Consider the following 22,092-nt stretch of genomic DNA (forward strand, 5'->3'; position numbering starts at 1 on the left):
GAAGATGATCTTACCTCAACAATGTGCTGCAGCTCTTCAAACGCGTGTGCAAGATCTCTCTTCGACAAAAAACCCACGATCTTGCCCTTCGCTCGCTGATACATCTCGAATCTCCTTTAAAAACACACAACAAAATATCTAGGGTTTGAGGGGAGAGGGTTGTTGTGAACTCAAGTGAAAAGTGCATGAATAGGGTTTAAAACATGTATATATACATAGATTTAAGCCTGTTCTCGAAACAAAACGAATCTGACCCAAAAATCATTAGGAATTTGGAAACAACCCGACTAAGTCGACTAATACCATTATTAGTCGACTAATCACCTTACTAGTCGACTACTAAGGGTAGTAGTCAACTAGATAGACTGAAATCAGTCTGTTTTTGTATGTCTCGTGCATGATTCTCTTCTACACACATACATACATTGAATTGATCTCACATCAATTCCTCGTATACTCAATCATCAATAAATAATAGTTATCACCATACATTCAAATTTACGGGGTTTTACATTCTTTCTCCCTTAAAAGAATTTTATCCCTAAAATTCCGTAATCGTATATTCAAGATTAATAATACCAGAAAAGTATGTTGAGGGGATAATCCATACAAGAAAATCCTCACATACACATCTTGTACCATTAATCTCTAGATATAAAACAAAGTAATATCTATACTTAACAATCTAGAATGCGAATACTTCCACTTAACCACTAACTAAATGGAACTAGTACGTCGGGCGAAAAATCCAAACAAGGAACCCCCCATATATATGCCATGCATTCTGAATGATTAGGAGCTAAGTGTTAACACCTCCATTCTAGCGTTAAATGTAAATATGACCATATAGATAATCATAAGCACAAGAAAAATCATAACCATATCAATTTACCTATTCAAACAGGTGCATATAGTCGCGACACATATCCTCCCCGTGCTTCTAAGAAGCCTCCTTAGCTCCTTTCCGATTCCATTGAACTTTGACTAAAGGTATCACTTTATTTCTAAGTCTTTTGTCCTCTCTAGGAAGAATACGAATTGGAATCTTAATAGTTCAAATCATTCTGAAGCTCTATCTCCGTAGCATCCAACACTCGCTACTACTCCTTATCACGTAAATGCTTCTTGAGCATCAAAACATGGAAGACACTGTGTATGCTCGACATCGATGCTGGAAGATCTAGTCGATACGAAACAACTCCAATGCGCTCAACTATTTTGAACGGGCCAATATATCTTAGGGAAAACTTTCCCCGTCTAACAAATCAATGAACTCTCTTCATTGGCGATACTTTCAATAATATATAGTCCCCAACTTAGAACTCTAACGGTTATCGCCTCTGATTTGCGTAGCTCTTTTGACGACTCTGTGCTGTAAGAATACGCTCCCGAATTAGTTCTACCTTCTTTGTGGTCTGTCTCACGAGTTCTGGCCCAAGTAGCAAACTGTCCTCTGGTTTTACCCAACAAATATGGGATCTACAAGGCCTCCCGTACAATAACTCATACGGTGTCATACCTATCGTTGCTTGATAACTATTGTTATAAACAAAATCGATCAAAGGAATGTGGTTCTCCCAGCTACCCTGGAAATCTATAACACATTGCTCGTAACATATCCTCTAATACTTGGTTAACTCTCTCTGTTTGTTTATCTGTTTGTTGATGGAAAATACTAGAATACGATAACTAGCTACCGAAAGAATTCTGAAAGCTTCTCCAGAAATGTGAAGTGAAAATCGAGCCTCAATCTGATACAATCGTCTCTAGAACTCCGTGTAATCTCACAGTCTCCTGAATGTGTAGACTTTATCAACCGATCAACTATCACCCAAACTGAATCATTCCCCTTCTTCGACCTTGGCAGTTCTACAATTAAGTCCATAGAAATATCTGTCCACTTTTACTCCAATATGGGTAGATGCTGTAGGGTTCCTGTGGGTCTATGATGTTCTGTCTTCACTTGCTGGCAGGTAAAACACCTAGCCATATATTATGTAATCTCCCTACGAATGCCGCTCCACCAAAAATATCTCTTCAGGTCATTGTACATTTTAGTTGTACCTGGATGCATTGTGTACCTGGTACGATACGCCTCATCAAATAAATCCTTGTTCAGTTGTGGATTTCCTGACATCACTAATCGGCCCTTCATCCGAAGACCCCCATCTACTCCAAAGATCTAATCAGCATTTGACTCTTTAGAAATCTTCTCCTTTCGGGTTTGAATCCGAGAGTCTTCTAGCTGAGCTCTGACCATTCTATCACTCCAAGATGGCTATAGGTGTCAAAAATTATCTATAAGTTTCCGTACACTGCTTGAGATGGAGAAAAGGCGATGAATTATCCAAGTCAAGGAGGATTATCTAATTCTATAGCGAAGCTAACAAGCACATGAAGCGAGTTGGCAAAGCATACGAGTCAACGGGATGCCAAAATAATATAGAAATGACTTGATTGGGAGTTACGTTTGACCCACAAAGAATAAAGTGTCACTTGTGTCTTTCTCACTTAATGTGTATTTTGCCCATGGGAAGTTTTATATCTCTCCTCCATCTTTCCAACGTATCCTGAATCACTTTATTCTGAGATTGGATGAGAGAGTTAGAGGCAAAATAACGGAGAGACACTAGTTGTGTCTCGCCCATGGGTGAGACACCAATGGTGTCTCATGCCTGATTGAGCTATTTCACCTATGGAAGGTGGTAGATCTCTTTACCAGCTTTCCAATGCATCTTGAATCACCTTATTCCGAGATCAGATGAGAAAGTTAGAGACAAAACAACTAAGATGGTCCAGGCCGTTTCACACCTGCAAGACACCGATGATGTCATACACATTTCGGTCATGATGAGATTTTAATATGAAGAATATCAAAAGACAAAAGTTATAAATAACTTCTCTAGATTTCCAACACATCTTGAATAACTTCATTCTGAGATCGGATGAGAGAGTTAGAGGCAAAACAACGGAGAGACACAAGTCTCGCCTATGGCCGAGACACCAATGGTGTCTTGCTCCTAGGGCGAGACACCAATATTATCTCACATTTGATAGAGATGTTTTGCCTATTAGAGATTGTATATCTCTTTGCCAGCTATCTAATACATCTTAGATCACCTTATTTCGAGATCAGACGAGAAAGTTAGAGCTAAAACAACCGAGACGGTCCAGGCTGTTTCACACCTGCAGGACACTGATGATATCTCACACATTTCAGCCATGATGCAATTCGAATATGAAGAAGCTCAAAAAACAAAAGTTGTAGATCTCTTCTTCATATTTCCAATGCATCTTGAATTGCTTTATTATGAGATTGTACAAAACAATTAGAGGCAAAACAATAGAGAACGCCAATGACGTTTCGGCCCAAAGGCGAGACACCAGTGGTGTCTCACGCCCAGAAAAGCTGTTTTCGCCCGTATAACCTCCGGAAAACCTATTTTTCGATAATATTTTGGGATTCCTTTAGTCCAGAGCCTCTCCAACTTATTTAGGGTTATCTTTGAATGTGGTTAAGTGGTTGCAATTGAGGATAAGATCAAATCGTTCGTTTTTATCCAAAAACAGAGCTTCTGAAGCCTATAAATATAGGCCTAGGGCCTTTACTCACGGGGATGGGGAATTTGGAGCAGTCGGCAAAGCCTTGTCACTTTGAATAACAGAGGAGGACAAATTCCAGCATGGAAGAAGCGAGTTCTTGGTGAGTTCTTTGACAAAAAGGAGGAGAGTTCGATAGATCTGCATCCGCTTCAATCTCGTTCATCCGCTTCCCTTGAGATTGTACCGTTGCTGTGATCTCGAGAAGAGTGTTTATCTCACTGTTTCTAAGATATTCACTTTAATTTCTTATCTCCTTCACGAGGTAATGAAATCAATCGGATTTGATCATTTGGTGGTCCACGGATAAACCCCGGTACCGACAAAGATCTCACGCAAGCAGAAGACCGATAAACAATCTCTCTACGTGTGTTTTCTAGAAAGTTATAATTTTTCAATTTCCTTTGTGCAGAGAGATCTTATAAAAATACTTCTCTTTTGAATTCATTGTAAACATCTGAAGTTGTAATGAATTCCTCACAGAAACTAACTTTCGACACAAACACGCTGGCGACCACATTGGCAGCCAACAACCTCGCTGCCGAGGCTATCGTGTAGCAGTCGATGATCAAGATACCTATGGATGAAGAGGTTGAATATGAGTTTGATCAGCAAAAGTTCAAGGAGTACGTCTCCTCCTCCTCCTCCTCCTCCAGATCTTCCTCTCCTTACAAGCGCATGAAGACCACTTCCGTGAAGAAGGTTCATTGGTCTTCAAATCTGAAGACTCAGGGTGACAATCTTCACCCAAATGCTATTGAGGACTCCTCTCCAGCATCCAAGGAAGTCGGATTTGATGCTCACAACAATACCCCAAAAGTTAATGAGTTGCCTGTTGAAAACACGCCAATTCTAACAAAGAGGGTTCGTTAGAGATGGCGCTAGCGTCTTGCTTGTCAATTCGCCAAAGCTCTGAAGCAGGTGGACAGACTCCACTATCAAGCGGGGCGACCACATTGGCAGCCAACAACCTCGCTGCCGAGGCTATCGTGTAGCAGTCGATGATCAAGATACCTATGGATGAAGAGGTTGAATATGAGTTTGATCAGCAAAAGTTCAAGGAGTACGTCTCCTCCTCCTCCTCCTCCTCCAGATCTTCCTCTCCTTACAAGCGCATGAAGACCACTTCCGTGAAGAAGGTTCATTGGTCTTCAAATCTGAAGACTCAGGGTGACAATCTTCACCCAAATGCTATTGAGGACTCCTCTCCAGCATCCAAGGAAGTCGGATTTGATGCTCACAACAATACCCCAAAAGTTAATGAGTTGCCTGTTGAAAACACGCCAATTCTAACAAAGAGGGTTCGTTAGAGATGGCGCTAGCGTCTTGCTTGTCAATTCGCCAAAGCTCTGAAGCAGGTGGACAGACTCCACTATCAAGCGGATTTAGAATTCAGAAGGTGCCAAATGACTAAGCCTTCACCACAGCAAGTAATGGGTTCCTCCTCACAAACGTCAACTAATAAATGGGTTTGTATCAAACGAATCCGTCCTACTCTTGAGGAGTGCATCTAGAAACACTGTGCACTTCTTGCCATGCATGAATCCTTGTGCAAAAAGCACACAAAAGGAAGAGGTGGTCAAGGAATCACAAAAATCTAAGAAAGTTTGGGTGCCAAAGGCCAAAACAACGCCAAGAACGACACCGAAAATAGCCAAGACGTCTCTACTTGGGGAGAGACGTCAGTCGTGTCTCTCACCAAATTCTAGCTCCAAGGCTGCCTCCTAGACTTCATTAACTTCTAATCTCGTTCCTTTTACTTTCACACCTCTGGTGAAGCCCTACGGTAGTGTGGATCTCTCCAAGTTCGGTATCCGTTGAAGGATCATCTTGGTCCTTTACACGAAGATCGAGCAAAACTCCTGTTAAGGAATGCTTGGGTCCGCTAAATAAATCCCGAGCAACTATTCAGACTGGGGGTATGTGTTGAAAATCCCGCTAAATAAATCCCTAATAAATTGATTCCTGGAACCACCCGCTTGGGGTATGTGTTGAAAATCAGGAGCCTATTAGGGTTTCACCCTCACAAAAGTATGATGCCAGATGTGTGACTCCTGTGAACGCCAGTAAGGCATTACCTATTCAAAAAATAAAAAAATGTGTCCGATAGAAGACGACGTTATACCTAAAAATTCAAGTAAACAACTGATAGATTGCTCCGGCCACAACGCCGATGAGTTGTACTATCGGACTGGGGGTACGAACAAATCTTTAAAGAGAAGTACTCCAGGATCAAACTCTTACTGTTCTTGTGAGAGGTTAATCAGGGCAGTATTATTAGTATATAGCTACCCCAAGACTACTCAACGAAAGGTCTCGGTATTCAAAAGAATCTTCACTGAAGCGTCCAAACCTAAACCAAGGTGCTTCCACAAAAGAAAATCAACTAGTCAAGAGGACGAATTCCCTGAAGTCACTATCAACATGATTGACAAAAGAAAGTCAGCGATTCCCTCGAACAGCTCTAATCCTGACTTTTCTCCTGGAAGAAAAGTCAATTCAGGAATAGCCCAATGAATATCTTGGCTCCAGCTAGAAGCCGTCAGACATGAGGATTACCCAAGGATGCATGAAGGACTATCTTCGGAAGATGAACTTTCGGATACTTGCTCCATAACCGCCTCTAACGATATAATGTCTAGCATGGGGTGAGCTCGAGAAGTATTCATGATCACTATCGAACAAGTAGCTCAACTTCTTCAAGAAGCCTTGGCCAAACAGAAAGAAGATTTTAAAATTTAAATGGAGATGGCCTTGCAACAGGTCAAGGATTTACATGTCCTACAACTTCAAGATTTATCAAATCAATATGGTGAATCTAGTCATCGCAACAGTACCAATCAGGTAGATAGCGATTCGAATGTTGAAGAAAATATCAATACCAATATCCCTCCTGATAACATGGACGTTAGGGGTGGTCCCATTGATAATAACAACGCTGGGGATGGACCTATTGTTCCTTCCCAAAATTGCCCGAAGAAAGATGTAGGCGAGGATAAAAAGATGAAGGATCTGAAAAACAAAATCAATGCCTTGATGACCGCTCAAGAGGTAAAGAAGACCGGTATCCCGTGTCCATACCCAAGAGAGTGGGATTCAATCCCGTACCCGATGAAGTTCAATCTAATTAACTTCATACCGTTTGACAGGAAAGGTTCGCCCACTCAGCATTTAATCTACATCAAGTCCCACTCGGGAATGATCTCTAGACATGAACCCTTGATGATTCGGTCATTTGTAGGCACCCTTCATGGGGACGCTTTCGATTGGTATCGACATCTCAAGCCAGGAAGCATCAACTGCTAGGACGATATGGAAAACTTATTCCTCAGCAATTTCTTCGATGATGACATAGAAGTGTCAATTGGATCTCTTCTAGATGAGAAGCACAAGAATGGAGAGTCAGTTGACACCATCATCAAACACTTCTGAAATAAGGAGATGAATTGTCAAGATCCGGTCATAGAAGAGTTCATACTCCAGACCTGCCATCATAATCTCTCCCTCGATGTCCTTGAAGTCATGGGGGTTATCCCCTCAACCACCTAGAGGGAATTAAAACTGCATGGAGAACAGGTCGAAAGCTTCCTCAGAAGAAAGAAGGCCAGGAGAAGTTAGTTGAAAGCACCTGTGGTTGCTATTGATGTTAATCAAACGTCATAAGAACAACCTCAGAAACAATGAAGGACTCCTGATCTAACATTCTAGAAGGGGTATTCTTTTAAAGACGATAAAGTTCCAGCCATCTTGAAGTACCTCCTCGCCAATGACAAAATCGATCTACCACCTATTAAAGACCAGGAGGGAGTTAAGAGGATTATGGATCCAAAATACTGTGCATACCACAGAATGGTTCTTCATCCTACTAAGGTTTGCTTCAGTCTCAAAAACAAAATCCAAGCCTTAATTAACTTCGACGTCATAATGGTAAAAAAAACCAAATGAGAACGACGATAACTCCGAAGAGTATACGAATATGAACTTCTTCTCCATGCACTCCAAAGGGTGTATGAGAGTATAAACTATTTCCCGAACCTTCAACTGGTATACAAGGCTAAACTATTTGGGAAGTTCTTGGAGAATATTACACATAATATTCTTAAGGATAACCTGTTACCTCTAATTGGTATAAGAGGTTAAAAATTTCTCCCTTAAGTTGTGCGTTCCAACAATGTAGAGAAATGTGATTGGGCTCAGGTTCACCCAAAAAGCTGGGGGTGGATACGGGTTATCATGGCTGAATACGAAGTCAGGAACCAAGACCTGATTCTGTATCAAGAGTAGCAACATTGCACACAAATGGGAAGTTCCTAAAAAGTACTATCCCTAGCACGTTCGGGATAACCTATTTAATGAGAAGTTCCTAAAGAATGTTATGTATAGTGTTCTTAAGGATAACCCAAAACCAATTGATTATTCAAGAAGAAAACAAACCATCTGAATAATCCACTCTTAATCGTGATAAAAATGATTAAGGACCTCTCGCTGTGGCTGTTCAGTCATGTCCAAAATGATTAAAACCCTCCCACTGTGATTTTTGGAGTACTCTTTCATTGAGATGAGATTCAATGACTTCATCAAGTCAATATTCCCTCACCAAACTCTAAAATCCTTCAAGGATGAAGCATGTCTCATTTTCTTTTCCTTCATCCGATTCTTGGTTGGTTTCAATCGGCATGATCAATTCTGCTAACTCCCACTATGACTGTCCAAGCACTCTTTCATTGAGATGAGATTCAATAACCCCATCGGGCCAGTCTTCCCTCACGAAACTCTCACGGTCTAATTGTAGAGTGCTTGATGATTCACAACCCTCCACCATAAAGTCCCTCACTGATCAAATTAATTGACGGTGGGTCCACTAAAATTCTTTATAATTAAATCCACCCAAACTCCCACTGTGTCCGAGCCTTTAACACTCCTACTATTGAGCTCTGATACAACACCCAAAATTTCAATCCAAGACGATTGCCAAACCCCTTTTTGTGTTAAGGTTTTGTCACTTGATATCAAAAACCCTCTCGGAGTGATTTGTACAAATCAATATTCCTACTGTTATTTGTACCTTCACTCCCTTTGTTTTTTTGGTCAAACCTTTAAACAGTTAGGGCCAAAGCTAAAATCCCCTCTTGATTCTTTCCATGAACAAGAGGTCCACAAATTGAACGATCAAACCTTTAAACAGTTAGGATCATCTCAAACTCCTACTTGGTCAAACCTTTAAACAGTTAGGATTACAACAAAAATCCCCTTTCGATTACTTCCACGAACGAGAGGTCCACTTCCAAATTCGAAAGATCAAACTTTTAAACAGTTAGGGTCATCTCAAACTCCATTTGATCAAACTTTTAAACAGTTAGGGCTAAAGCCAAAATCCCCTCGTAATTCCTTCAATAAACGAGAAGTCTACTTTCAAATTGAATGATCAAACCTTTAAATAGTTAGGGTCATCTTAAACTCTTACTTGGTCAAACCTTTAAACAGTTAGGACCAAAACCAAAACCCCCTCTTAATTCCTTTCATGAATGAGAGACCCACTTTTAATTTGGACGACTAGACCTTTAAATAGTTAGGGTCATTCCAAATCCCATCTTGGTCAAACCTTTAAACTGTTAGGACTACAACCAAAATCCCCTCTCGATTCCTTCCATGAACAAGAGGTCCACAAATTAACTGATCAAACCTTTAAATAGTTAGGATCATCTCAAGCTCCCTTCGGTCAAACCTTTAAACAGTTAGGACCAAAGCTAAAATCCCCTCTCAATTCCTTCCATGAACGAGAGGTCCACAAATTGAACAATCAAACCTTTAAACAGTTAGGGTTCCATCTTAGTCAAACCTTTAAATAGTTAGTACCAAAATCAGAATCCCTTTCGATAAACGAGAGGCTTCCATCCACATCGAGTGATCAAACCTTTAAATAGTTAGGATCGTCTCAAACTTCCACTTGGTAAAATCTTTAAACAGTTAGGGCCAAAGTTGGAATTCCATCTTAATAAATGAGAAATCCACTTTCAGATTAGATATTCAAACATTTAAACAGTTAGGGTTATCTAAATCTTTTTGATTCTCAGAGTGAAGATCCCACTTTGAGTTTCTTTTGCACTTGGAGATAGAATATAAAATTCTTCTTCTCCAGTATAGGGTTCGTCTTTTCCCCAAGAGAAGACAAAGTTAGGTTTGTCTTTGCCCTAAGAGAAGACACTATTTTTTAGCATCAAAATCCATGCTTTTCATACATGGGGGACTTTATCTTGATCCCTAAATAGAGATAAGCCTGCATCTAACACATGCTACCGGTTAGTCTTTTGCTGCGAAAAAGATACCAGAATCCATGTCTGGGGATTTTATCTTAATCTCTAAATAGAGATAAGTCTATGCTTAACACGCGTTGCCGGTTAGTCTTTTCCGTGAAAAAGACACCAGAATCTATGTCTGGGGGAATTTATCTCGATCCCTAATCAGAGATAAGTCTACACCTAACACATGTTTCCTGTTAGTCGTTTCTCATAAAAATAACAAAGTCTATGCATTCAAAATCATAGTACCAAGTCTAAGAGAGTTTATTCTCATAGCACAACATCACATATGAAATGGATTTAGATAATTCACATGCAAGCCCGATTCAAACAATAATCGGTAAAGGTATATCAAATCTGTTGATGGCTGAGGGTTTGCCAAAAATCCTAAAGTCTACGCCTAATACGCGTGGTAGGGTAGTCTATTTCTGTGACAAATAATGAAGTCTACGTATTCGATATCGTAGCATCTAGTCTAAGAGAGTTCATTATTTTAACCCAACGTCACCTGCAGAACAAACTTAAATAACCCGCATGCTAGCCCGACTCAAACGGTAGTCAGTAAAGGCTTATCAAATCCGTTGACGGCTGAGGGTTTGCCAAAAATCCTATAAGTATGATAGTTACTGATGCACCAGCTTCATCAGTTGGACTCGTGACTTGAGCACTCGGGACAACATCAATTCTTGCTGAAGCCTCCATGAGAAACCTTTAAAGCATTCGCAATGGTAACCGTATCAGCTCCAATAGTTGGTCCTACAACCAGAACTCCACTATAGTTAAGCAAATAACTAGCGGGATGTAAGGGTAATATTCGTACCTGCAGATGAACCAGCATCAACTGTTGGTCCTGTAGCCTCTACACTTGGGCCTACCACGTGTAGTCATGAGTCAACACTTGTTACACGTTGTGATGAAAGTAAACATCAGTCAACGCATAGCCAATAGTCAATGCCAGTCAACACATTACGATGAAAGACAACACTGACTAACGCATTGCAATAAAGGTCCACGCTAGTCAATGCATCGATAATTTTTACAGAAACAAGGCTCAGATCAATTCTAGGTCAAAGAGTACTTCCGGGACTTCAATCGCAATTTAGATATACGTCACTGACAAAGATAATCAGTTCAACATTGATTCAACGACATGAGCTGTAATCAGAAACCAATACACCAGTTTCAGTTAAAGACTTCGACAACGGTCAGACGATAAACGCAGTACCAGAAGAATTTTAGCTATTCGATAAAATACTAAATAGACTGAGAATTGAAGAAATCAAGAACTAAAGCCAGTTACAGGTCCTTCTACGTAGATCTCTTTGACAAAATACTAAAGAGATTAAAGGTTGGGCCTATTACATCTAAGTATTTTAGGCTCTTCTATAAAAGAACGAGACTGAACACTTTAGAGGGGGTATCTGTAGGCGTCAAAAATTACCTATAGTTTTCCGCACGCAGCTCGAGATGAAGAAAAAGCAATGGACGTCATTATCGAAGTCAAGGAAGATTATCTAATGCTATAGCAAAGCTAACAAGCACATGAAGTGATTTGGCAAAGCATACGAGTCAACAAGATGACAAAATAACGTAGAAACGACTTGACTGGGAGTTACGTTTCACCCAAAAAGAATCGTCACTCGTATCTTGCTTACTCTATATATATTTCACCTATGGAAAGTTTTATATATCTCCTCTAGCTTTCCAATACATCTTGAATCAGTTGATTCTGAGATCAGATGAGAGAGTTAGAGGTAAAACAACGGAGAGACACCAGTCGTGTCTCGCCCATGGGTGAGACACCAATGGTGTCTCGTGCCTAGGTCGAGACACCAATAGTCTCTCATGCCTGATAGAGCTATTTCTCTTATGAGAGGTGGTAGATCTCTTTTCCATCTTTTCAATACATCTTGGAGCACCTCATTCTGAGATCTGACAAGAAAGTTAGAGACAAAACAACCGAGACGGTCCAGGCTGTTTCACACATGCAGGACACCGATGATGTATCACACATTTCGGCCATGATACAATTCGAATCTGAAGAATCTCAAAAGACAAAAGTTGTATATCTCTTTTTTATCTTTCCAACGCATCTTTAATAGCTTTATTCCGAGATCGGATAAGAGAGTTAGAGAGAAAACAATGCAGAGACACCAGTCGTGTGTCGCCCATGGCCGAGACACCAACGGTGTCTCGCACCTGATAGATCTATTTCTCTTATGGCAGAGTATAGATCTCTTTTCCATATTTCTAATATATCTTGGATCACCTCATTCCAAGATTAGACGAGAAAGTTAGAGCCAAAATAACCAAGATGGTTTAGACTGTTTCACACCTGTAGGATACCGATAATATCTCACACATTTCGGCCATGATGCAATTAAAATCCGAAGAAGATCAAAAGACAAAAGTTGTAGATCTCTTCTATATATTTTCAATTCATCTTAAATCACTTCATTCTGAAATTGGATGAGAGAGTTAGAGGCAAAACAACGGAGAGACACTAGTCGTGTCTCTCCCATGACCGAGACACCAACGGTGTCTCATGCCTAGGGCGAGACACCAAAGGTGTTTTGTACCTGATAGAGATGTTATTCCTATAGTAGGTTGTATATCTCTTTGCCAGATTTTCAATGCATCTTGGATCACCTCATTCTGATCTCGGATGAGAAAGTTAGAGCCAAAACAACCGAGACGGTCCATGCTATTTCACACCTGCAGGACACTGATGACGTCTTACACATTTTGGCCATGATGTGATTTGAATATGTAGAAGCTCAAAAGACAAAAATTGTAGATATCTTCTTCATATTTCCAACGCATTTTAAATCTCTTTATTCTAAGATCGGACAAAATAATTAAAGGCAAGACAACAGAGAAATGCCAACGGCATCTCGGCCCATGGCTGAGACACAACTAGTGTCTTAGCCAAGGCCGAGACACCAATGATGTCTCACGCCCAGAAAAGCTATTTTCACCCATATAACCTCCTGAAAACCAATTTTTAGATAAGATTTCGGGATTCCTTTAGTCCAGAGTCTCTCCAACTGATTTGGGGCTATCTTTGAACATGGTTAAGTGGTTGCAACTGAGGATAAGATCGAATCGTCCGTTCTTATCTGAAACCAGAGCTTCTGAAGCTTATAAAAATAGCCATAGGGCTTTTATTCATAGGGATGGGGAATTTGGAGTGGTTGGCGAAGCCCTGTCACTTTGAACAGCAGAGGAGCATGAATTTCAGTAAGGACGAAGTAAGTTCTTGGCGAGTTCTTTGACAAAAAGGAGGAGAGTTCGATAGATCTGCAGCCGCTTCAGCCTCGTTCATCCATTTTCCTTAAGATCGTACTATTGCTATAATCTCAAGAAGAGTGTTTATCTTACTGTTGCTGAGATATTCACTTTAATTTCTTGTCTCCTTCGCTTGACAACAAAATCAATTGGATCTTATCATTTGGTGGTCTACGGATAAACCCCGACACCAACAAAGATCCCACGCAAGCAAGCCGATAAACGATCTCGCTACGTGTGTTTTCTAGAAAGTTGTAATTTTTCAATTTCCTTTGTGTAGAAAGATCTTATAAAAAGACTCCTCTTTTGAATTCGTTCTAAACGCCTGAAGTTGTAATGAATTCCTCAAAGAAACAAACTTTCGATGCAAACAATGACCGTACTGACAAAGATCCTAAAAATACGCTGCTCCTACCGATCTTCGGTCTAAAGTCAAACTGGCTAAGGGTGTGAAGATCTCGATACAATGAGCACCTCAAACCTACAATCCTGTGACAACGCTTCCTTCTCAATGCGTCTGCTACGACGTTCGCCTTACCCGGATGGTACTGAATCACGAACTCATAATCCTTGATGAACTCGACTAATCGCTGCTGCCTTTGGTTGAATTCCTTCTCATAAAAGAGATACTTCAAACTCTGGTGATCCAAGAATAGCTTGAACTATACTCCATATAGGTAATATCTCCATGTTTTCAATGCGAAAACCATTGCTGCTAACTCCAAGTTATGTGTGGGATAGTTCTTCTCATACTTCCTCAACTGTCGTGAAATATATGCTACTACCTTCTAGGTCTACATCAAAATACCTCCTAGACCCGATAGCGATGCATCGGTGTAGATGACAAAGGTCTTGTCTTTGCTCGGGATAATCAATACTGGCGCTGTAGTTAACTTAGCCTTCAAAGTCTCAAAGGCCTTCTGACACTCTGTACCCCAAACAAACTTTATACCCTTCTTCGTAAGGTATGTAATTAACGTCAAAATCTTTGAGAAGTCCTGAATGGACTTCCTGTAATAACCTACCAAACCTAAGAAACTACGAATCTCCGAAACGGTCTTCGGCGGCTCCCAATCAAGTACTGCCTCCACCTTTGCTGGATCTACTACAATACCCTTCATACTGATGATATGGCCCAAAAATCTAACTTCAGAAAGCCTAAACTCGCACTTGCTGAACTTGACGTATAACTGATGCTCTCGTAATGTCTGTAATGCCAATCGAAGATGCTGCTCATGCTCTGCCTCCGATCTCAAATAGATAAGAATATCATTGATGAATTAGATCATGAATTTGTCCAAATATGGTTGGAAAACCTGATTCATCAAATCCATGAATATCGCGGGTGCATTGGTCAGCCCAAATGGCATGACTAGGAACTCGAAGGACCCATATCGAGTCAGAAAGACGGTTTTGGTAATATCCATCTCTCAAACTCGCAATTGATGATAGCCAGAACGAAGATCAATCTTCGAGAAATACTGCACTCCCTGCAACTGGTCGAATAAGTCATCGATGCTCTTCAATTAGTCCATTTCTTCTTCAAGCTTCTGAATCCTAAAGAGTCTCGAAGACCCGAAAGATCTACTATCCCAAGATGAGGATCCATGGTTAGACATTGATCAAGAGTGGAAAAGTTACAAGTGGAAGATGATTTGATGAGAATGGGCACACTCCCCTCCCCTACCCATTATAGAAGAACCCAATTACCCAGCACATGACACTTGTTTGGTTAAAAGTGAGTCCAAAAGCTAGTCAATAGTGATTAAATCAAAGCATAGCAAAAATGAGATTTTTCTTCAAAAATAGGTTGGTGTGGGGGGGGGGGGGGGAGCATGGATATTATAGCATGCCCGTGATGAGATATTAATGAGGAATGAAAGCATAGTGACTTATTGAGGATGATTATCTGGATAAAATAAAATAAAATAACAAATATTGAAATTGTAGCTTGGAAAACATGGTTAAACAAGCTTTCTCCATTGTGGAGAATGGCTAGGGTTCTTTCTCTGAGTTCCATGCTTACATTCTCTTGCTTGCGTGAAGCTTTGCCGTGCTTTGCGTTGTGCAGAGAAAATCCACCGTTATACGGGTGTTGTTCGCTTTTTTGAAGAACTAAAGCACACTAACTTAAGACCTAAGATACAACAGACCATAGGGGTCGCTCAGAAGAAGAAGAAGATTGATGACAAAGCTTGAGACCATAGCATATCGAAGAAGAAGGCCTTAATCTATAGCTTGCAGAAGCAACACCGTCACACAAGGGCCAGACTTGTTGTAGGGAAGCTAACCCTAGAGGAGTTTGACCCCGGGGATGCCACCCTCTATGCTAATATTCAGGCAGAGAAGGAGGATCTCCAAGTGTTACAATAGGAGGCCACTGCTACTATTGTGCTTACTGATGATCAACTCCGAAAGAAAGTCGAAGAAGAAGTGCTGGCGGAGCATGCGAAAAGCATATCTGAAACTGAAGCTCATATTTCAACACTAGCAACATTTATATTTTGGTTTTGTAATAACTTTACGTTATTCCTCAAAACATTTATTATCTGCCTGTAATGAACTGCTGCTATTTACTGCTTCTTATTACTCCTTCTTTGTTGGTTTGGATTCTTGAGATGCCATAGTCATCATGTTGAGTTAGAAATTCTCTTGACTATTATTTAGAATAATCTCAGAAAATTTCTATGGTAGGATTTGACCTCTGCGTTTGCGGGTCTAACAGCTTGTTTAGAATTTAGAAACGCAAGGTTGAGCTCTGCATTTGAAAGACTAAAAGCAGCTACGAGACCTACATTCAGGAAGGCTAACAACCTTGTCCTTTAACATTAGGAATGCGTTCCAAGTCATTGGGACTCTATCCTAGAATCTCACGCCTTTTTAACAGCTTGATTACTATTATAAATAGACCCCTTGGGGTCAACTTTTAAGAGTTACTTAACTCTTCTTCTTCTCTATTAGCTTTTCGTAATGGCTTCAAGAGGAACAAGATCTCACCTGAACCAGGCTGAATAAACCTCTTCAACTTCGTCAATAACGGGAGCAAGTAGTGCTCCTGACACTATACTTGTGCCTTCGCCTTATGGACTCGCTTACTCTGGTAAGCAATGACTCACATAACTTGCCTCGACAAATTTCTTTAACCCTGGAAGGGTTCTTCATCAAGGATGATAATGAAGATGGTTCGTCTTCTTTTTAATGAAAAATAGGAATAGAACTCTACGTTGTTTGTGAAACGCAAAGTTGGTCTCTGCATTTTAGAATAAAAATGCAGGTTTCAACCTTTTGCGTTTAAGATTGGTAACGCATGTCTTACGTTCTGTGTTTCAGATTGATAACGCAGTTCTTGACCCATGCATTTCAGATTAGTCCATTGGACTTGTATTAGTAACTTGATTTAGCCACTAATTCCCGCTTTTATTTTCTTTAACAGTTCTAGAGCAATCATCTAGAAAGAAGCCTTTCACTATCAAAGAAGCGGATCGCTATGAAGCGAACACTCGCATGAGGAGACTTACCAACATTTCTGAAGGTAAGGAAAAGGAAAACACCTCTTTCGGCGTTTGCTTCGCTAATCTCTTCGCATATTCATCCAAAACATGGTTTCTTGGAATCAACATGTGCAGGGGGTGGATGGAGGCCATCTATTGATGATGAAGGATTAGTCTCCCAGATCTAGCCTATTGCTATGTTCGTCCTGGGTCAGGAATTTTTTTTGTCCAGACTCCAGCTCTGTGCAAGGTCTCATCCAATAGTTGGAGAATGCTATGAAACATGTAATCACCATCGTTAGCACTGGATGGGGGACTTTCATGGTGTTTGACGCCTACATAGCAGATAGTCTAAAGGCAATTCAGTGTATAGGCGGTGATCAATTAGCCAGGTGCTACGAACAGAAACTTATTTGTTTGGAGGAATCCGTACATCGCCTGGAGGTGCTAATGTCTTCTGACGGGACTAAAGAGGTAGAGCACCTCATGTCCCAAGTCCTGACTAAGAAGATGCGCGAGTGCGAAGAGCATGAGAGGAGTATATCGGAGCAAGAGTTTATCCTCGAACATTTGCTTACTTAGTGACGTCTATTGCAGGCTGAGATCAATTCTTCTACTTCTAACATCGTGTACTTACTAAATGACCAACACCTAGCGGTGGCTAAGATTGATGCTTCTGCTTATTTCTTCACTCAACTAAAAGCTCAACTTGCCGAGGAAGAGTCAACCCTAGAGGGTCTGCGACGTGAGATTGCAAATGTTCGTGACACCGTTGAGAGGGAAAGGCAAACCCTACAAGTGATGCGCCAAGAAGCAACAACCATTGATGCATTTTCTGAAGCTAAAATCCTAAAGGAAACAGAAGAACAGGTTCAGGCAGACCGGGCGAAAGAGTTAGCTACTGTCAAGGATGAACTTGCTTCCTTTAGCCTACTGAACTAAGCTTGATGGACCACTTCTTTTTATTGACTTCTGTAACGCATCATTATGCTTTTGTACAGTCGGAACTTCTCTTTTGAACAAAATTACGCTTGTGTTATTCTATTATCATTCCTCAATAACTCGCGCATTTTTTCCTTTTCGTTGGCTAACACTTGGGATTTTTGGCAAACTTCCAACTACCAACGTATTTGACTACACTGTTTGATATGACAATCTAGCATAATTTGGAAATTCTCTTTATTATTGCTAGAATAATTTCAGATAATTTCGATCGTTAGAGGTATAATGTTAACTTGACTACATACAAGCTAGAGAAGGTTTAACACGGTTTATTACTCTCTTATTCAATTGAATTCTGAGTAATGAACCCCTAATTGATTCATTATCTCAGACTTGGCTGGGGAAAATAAACATAATTATTTATTACTCTCCCTACAAATAAAACACAAATAACCAACCCCTAGTCTAGGGAAAGTTGATTCATTATCTCAGACTTAGCTGGAGATTAGGAGAAGGGGACTTCATGGCTTACGGGTAATATTTCTTGAGAAATTTTCTGTTAATAGGCATCATGAGTCTATCGCCTTTCTAGTTGATGAGACGGTATGTCCCATTCGAATAGACTGATTCTATTATGAATGGTCCTTCCCATTTGGGATTGAATTTCCCCTTAGCCTTGTGTGTCATCACCATGGGTCGTCTGACGTATAGGACCAAAACACCTTTCTTGAAGATTTGCTATTTGACCTACTTGTTATAGGCTTTGGAGATTCAAGCTTGATATAACTCGATCTGTTGCTGAGCCTGAAGTCGCCTATCATCCAATACTTCAAGTTCTTGAAGATGCAACCAATGCTGTTCTTCATCCGCCATTCTAGTCGCAAGGGAGACTCCCAGAGATGGGATCTGGATTTCTAATGGCAATACGACTTTGCAGCCATATACCAAAGAGAATGGGGTGGCTTTTGTAGGGCTCTTCATAGTTGTGTAGTGGGCCCACAAATATTCGCCATGTTTTTCATCCCAATCACGTCTTCTCTTGGAGACAAACTTCTTGATGAGCTTCATGATGGTTTTGTTGAACGCATCTGCAAGGTCATTGGTTGACGGATAGTATGCCATTGATGCGACACTTTGGATCCTAAACTTATCGCAGAACCTCTGAAAACCACGACTGACGAACTGAGTTCCATTGTCATGGACTATTCGTCTTGGTACACCGAAGCAGTAGATAACGTGATGCTTGATAAACTTGATCATGTTTGAAGCTTTGACTTTTTTAACGGAACTGCTTCTGTCCACTTGGAAAAGTAATCGGTCACTGTCAAGTTGAACCGATGTCCTTTGGCCGTTAGCAGAGTGATGGGTCCAATAATATCCATTCCCCACATCTCAAATGGCCAATATGCCGATGTTGGGTGCAGGTTCCCTCGTGCTTGATGAATGAAGTCACCGTGGATTTGGCATGCGTGACAATGTTTAGCGTAGTCGACGGCATCTGAAAACATCTTTGGCCAATAATAGCCAATTCGTCATAGACGGTGTCCTAGCTTATCTCCAGGTTGATGAGCTCCACATATCCCATCATGAGCTTCCCTGAGAGCCTCATGTTCTTCTTTTTTAGAGAGGCAACGAAGTAAGACTCCATTATCTAATTTATGGTACAAGGTTTGAGAGACCACATCATAATAGAATTGAAGATCCTTCTGTTTGATGGTGGCTGCCTCTTTAGCATCATCAGGTAGTATTCCATACAAGACGTAGTCAATATATGGGAATCGCCAATCCTTGGGTTCTAGCTCAATTGAAGTTGCACAGGCGATCTCTGTTGTAGTCTTATTTGAGCAGTGTTTTAAGGGAAGCTTCGGGTGATACAATTCACAGCCATGACGAATATCATTGTCTCTTCTTTTGGTGGCAATACTAGAGAAGTTTCCAATGAGGCAAAAGCATCCGTATATATATTCTGGGCTCATGGTATGTATTCAATGAAGAAGCCTTTAAAAGTCTAAGCTAACTCTAGCATGACAAAGTAGTATGGGACTAAATCCTCATTACGTACTTCATATTCTCCTCGGACTTGATTCACAATAAGTTGAGAGTCACTGTAGGCCTTGAGGTGTCGAATGTTGAGCTCTATGGCCAATTGCATCCCTAGTAGCAAAGCGTTATACTCTATTACATTGTTGGTGCATGGCTCGATTAGAGAGAATCCTCTTGGGATTACATGACCACCTGGGGATACAAGTACCTCCCCCCCACTAGCAGTGATTCCTCTATTAGGGTTTGCTCTAGACGCACCATCAAAGAATATTTTTCATACTTGTATAACTTCTTGAGTTGCACAAGCTTCGGCGACTTCGTTCGGTAAATCTTCATATAAGTTGGATGATTCAGATACCGGATGGTCGGCTAAGAAATCTGCCAAAACTTACCCTTTAACAACCTTTTGAGGCATAAATTACATGTCATACTGTGATAGGAGGATCGCCCATTTTGTTAATCGACAATTCAGAGAAGACGGCTTCATCATGAGCATTCTCATAGGATTTACTTTGGAAATGACATGAATTGATTGTCTGACCAAATAGTATCGCATCTTTTGGATAGCAAATACTAAAGTAAGGCACTCCTTTTCCATCGGATTATACCGGTGTTCAGCTCCAATCATAGTTCTGCTAAGGTAGTATATTGCTTGCTCGTGCCCTTGGTCATTGTTCTGAGTTAATAAATCTCTAAGAGAATGATCCATAGCCCTCACGTATAACAGGAAAGGTTTCCCTGATATCGGGGCCACAAGAACATGTGGTTCAATGAGGTATCTTTTAATCTCCTCAAATACCTTTTGGCAGTCTCCATCCCAAACAAATAAAACTCCTTTCTTCATCAACTTGGTGAAGCACTGATAGCGTCCTGAGAGGTTTGATATGAATCTCTGGATGTACGCTAATCTGCCTTGCAAGCCTCTGAGCTCTTTGATATTTTTGGAGGCGACATTTCTTGGATAGCACAGACCTTTTCTGGGTCGAGAGAAATTCCTTTGGATGTGACTATGAATCCCAGGAATTTATCACTAGAGACCCCCAGGAACGACTTGGTTGCATTCATCTTTAGTTGATATGATCGCATGATGTCAAACATCGTCTTTAGATTTGTAAGATGATCGCCTCTACTTTGGCTTTTTACTGCAATATCGTCCACATAACATTCTATCTTCTTACATAGATGTTCGTAGAAGATTGTATTCATGACACGCTGATAGGTTGCACCAGCATTTTTTAATCCGAAGGGTATTATCGTATAATAGTACACTCCCAGGGGTATTCTGAAAGCAGTATGTGTTTTGTCTTCAGGGGATATTTTAATCTGGTTCTATCCTAAAAATCCATTCATAAAAAATATCCTCTCATACCCACAAGTATTGTCAATCATGACATTCGTGACGGGGAGTGGAAATTCATCTTTCGGACATGCAGTATTTAGGTCACGAAAGTCAATGCAAATTCAAACCTTACTATTTTTCTTAGGCACGGGAAAAATATTAGCGACCCTGTCTAGGTGTTCTTCTTCTCTGATAAAGACTGAGTCGATAATATTTTTATCTTTCGACTCAATTGCTTCAATGATCTCTGGACGGAACCAGCATTGTTGCTGTTTGACGGGTTTTGCATCCGGATCAATGTTAAGATGATGCATGGCTACATTGGGATCAGGACCAGGCATGTCTTCATAATTCCAAGCGAAGACATCTATATATTCTCTAATAAGAGATATAAGGTCTTCTTTCTCGGGTGGTGATAAGCTCTTGCTTATGAAGATTGGCTTAGGATCTGATTCATCCCCCATGTTGACCTGGATAACCTTATCTTCGGTAGGCGGTTCACGCTATTTGAAACACATATTTCACAAGATGTTAAGGTGTTTGATCCAAGGATCATTGGTTGATTCGATCAATTCTTGGTCATCCTCTTCATCTTCGACTGGATGACTGACTGAGGCCATATTCACAAACATGCTTTTAAATATTGCTCCGACACTTGCATCGGATTCCCATGAGGATATTCCGGATGAACGATCTTGACACATGCAATTACCGATCTAGTCTTCTGAAAGAGGAGGAGTTGAGACATAACCTAACCCTCTTTTAGTTTTATGGTAATAATCAAGAGGTTTTCCTTCTGGGGTAGAAAGCTGAATCGGCGCTCGTCTTCCTTTCCTAAAGTTTAAACCTTCTTGTTTACTAAAGTCATAACCCATCCTTTTTATCAATTTGATGGAGTTAGGTTCATGATAATGGCATTAGAGGACTCCCTGGTCCTCTTCTAAACTCTCTCGCTTGAGTAATTCAGGTTTGACCATACCAAAGTAGATCGGCTTTTACCCTTTCCTTTTGGACGGGACCATAAAGAAAGCATTCTGCACATCCTCCATCTCTTCGAATGTGACGAAAGATGATTTTAGAGGCAAAGTGA

Source organism: Asparagus officinalis, chromosome 5 (assembly GCF_001876935.1).
Source record: "Asparagus officinalis chromosome 5, Aspof.V1, whole genome shotgun sequence".
Lineage (NCBI taxonomy): Eukaryota > Viridiplantae > Streptophyta > Magnoliopsida > Asparagales > Asparagaceae > Asparagus > Asparagus officinalis.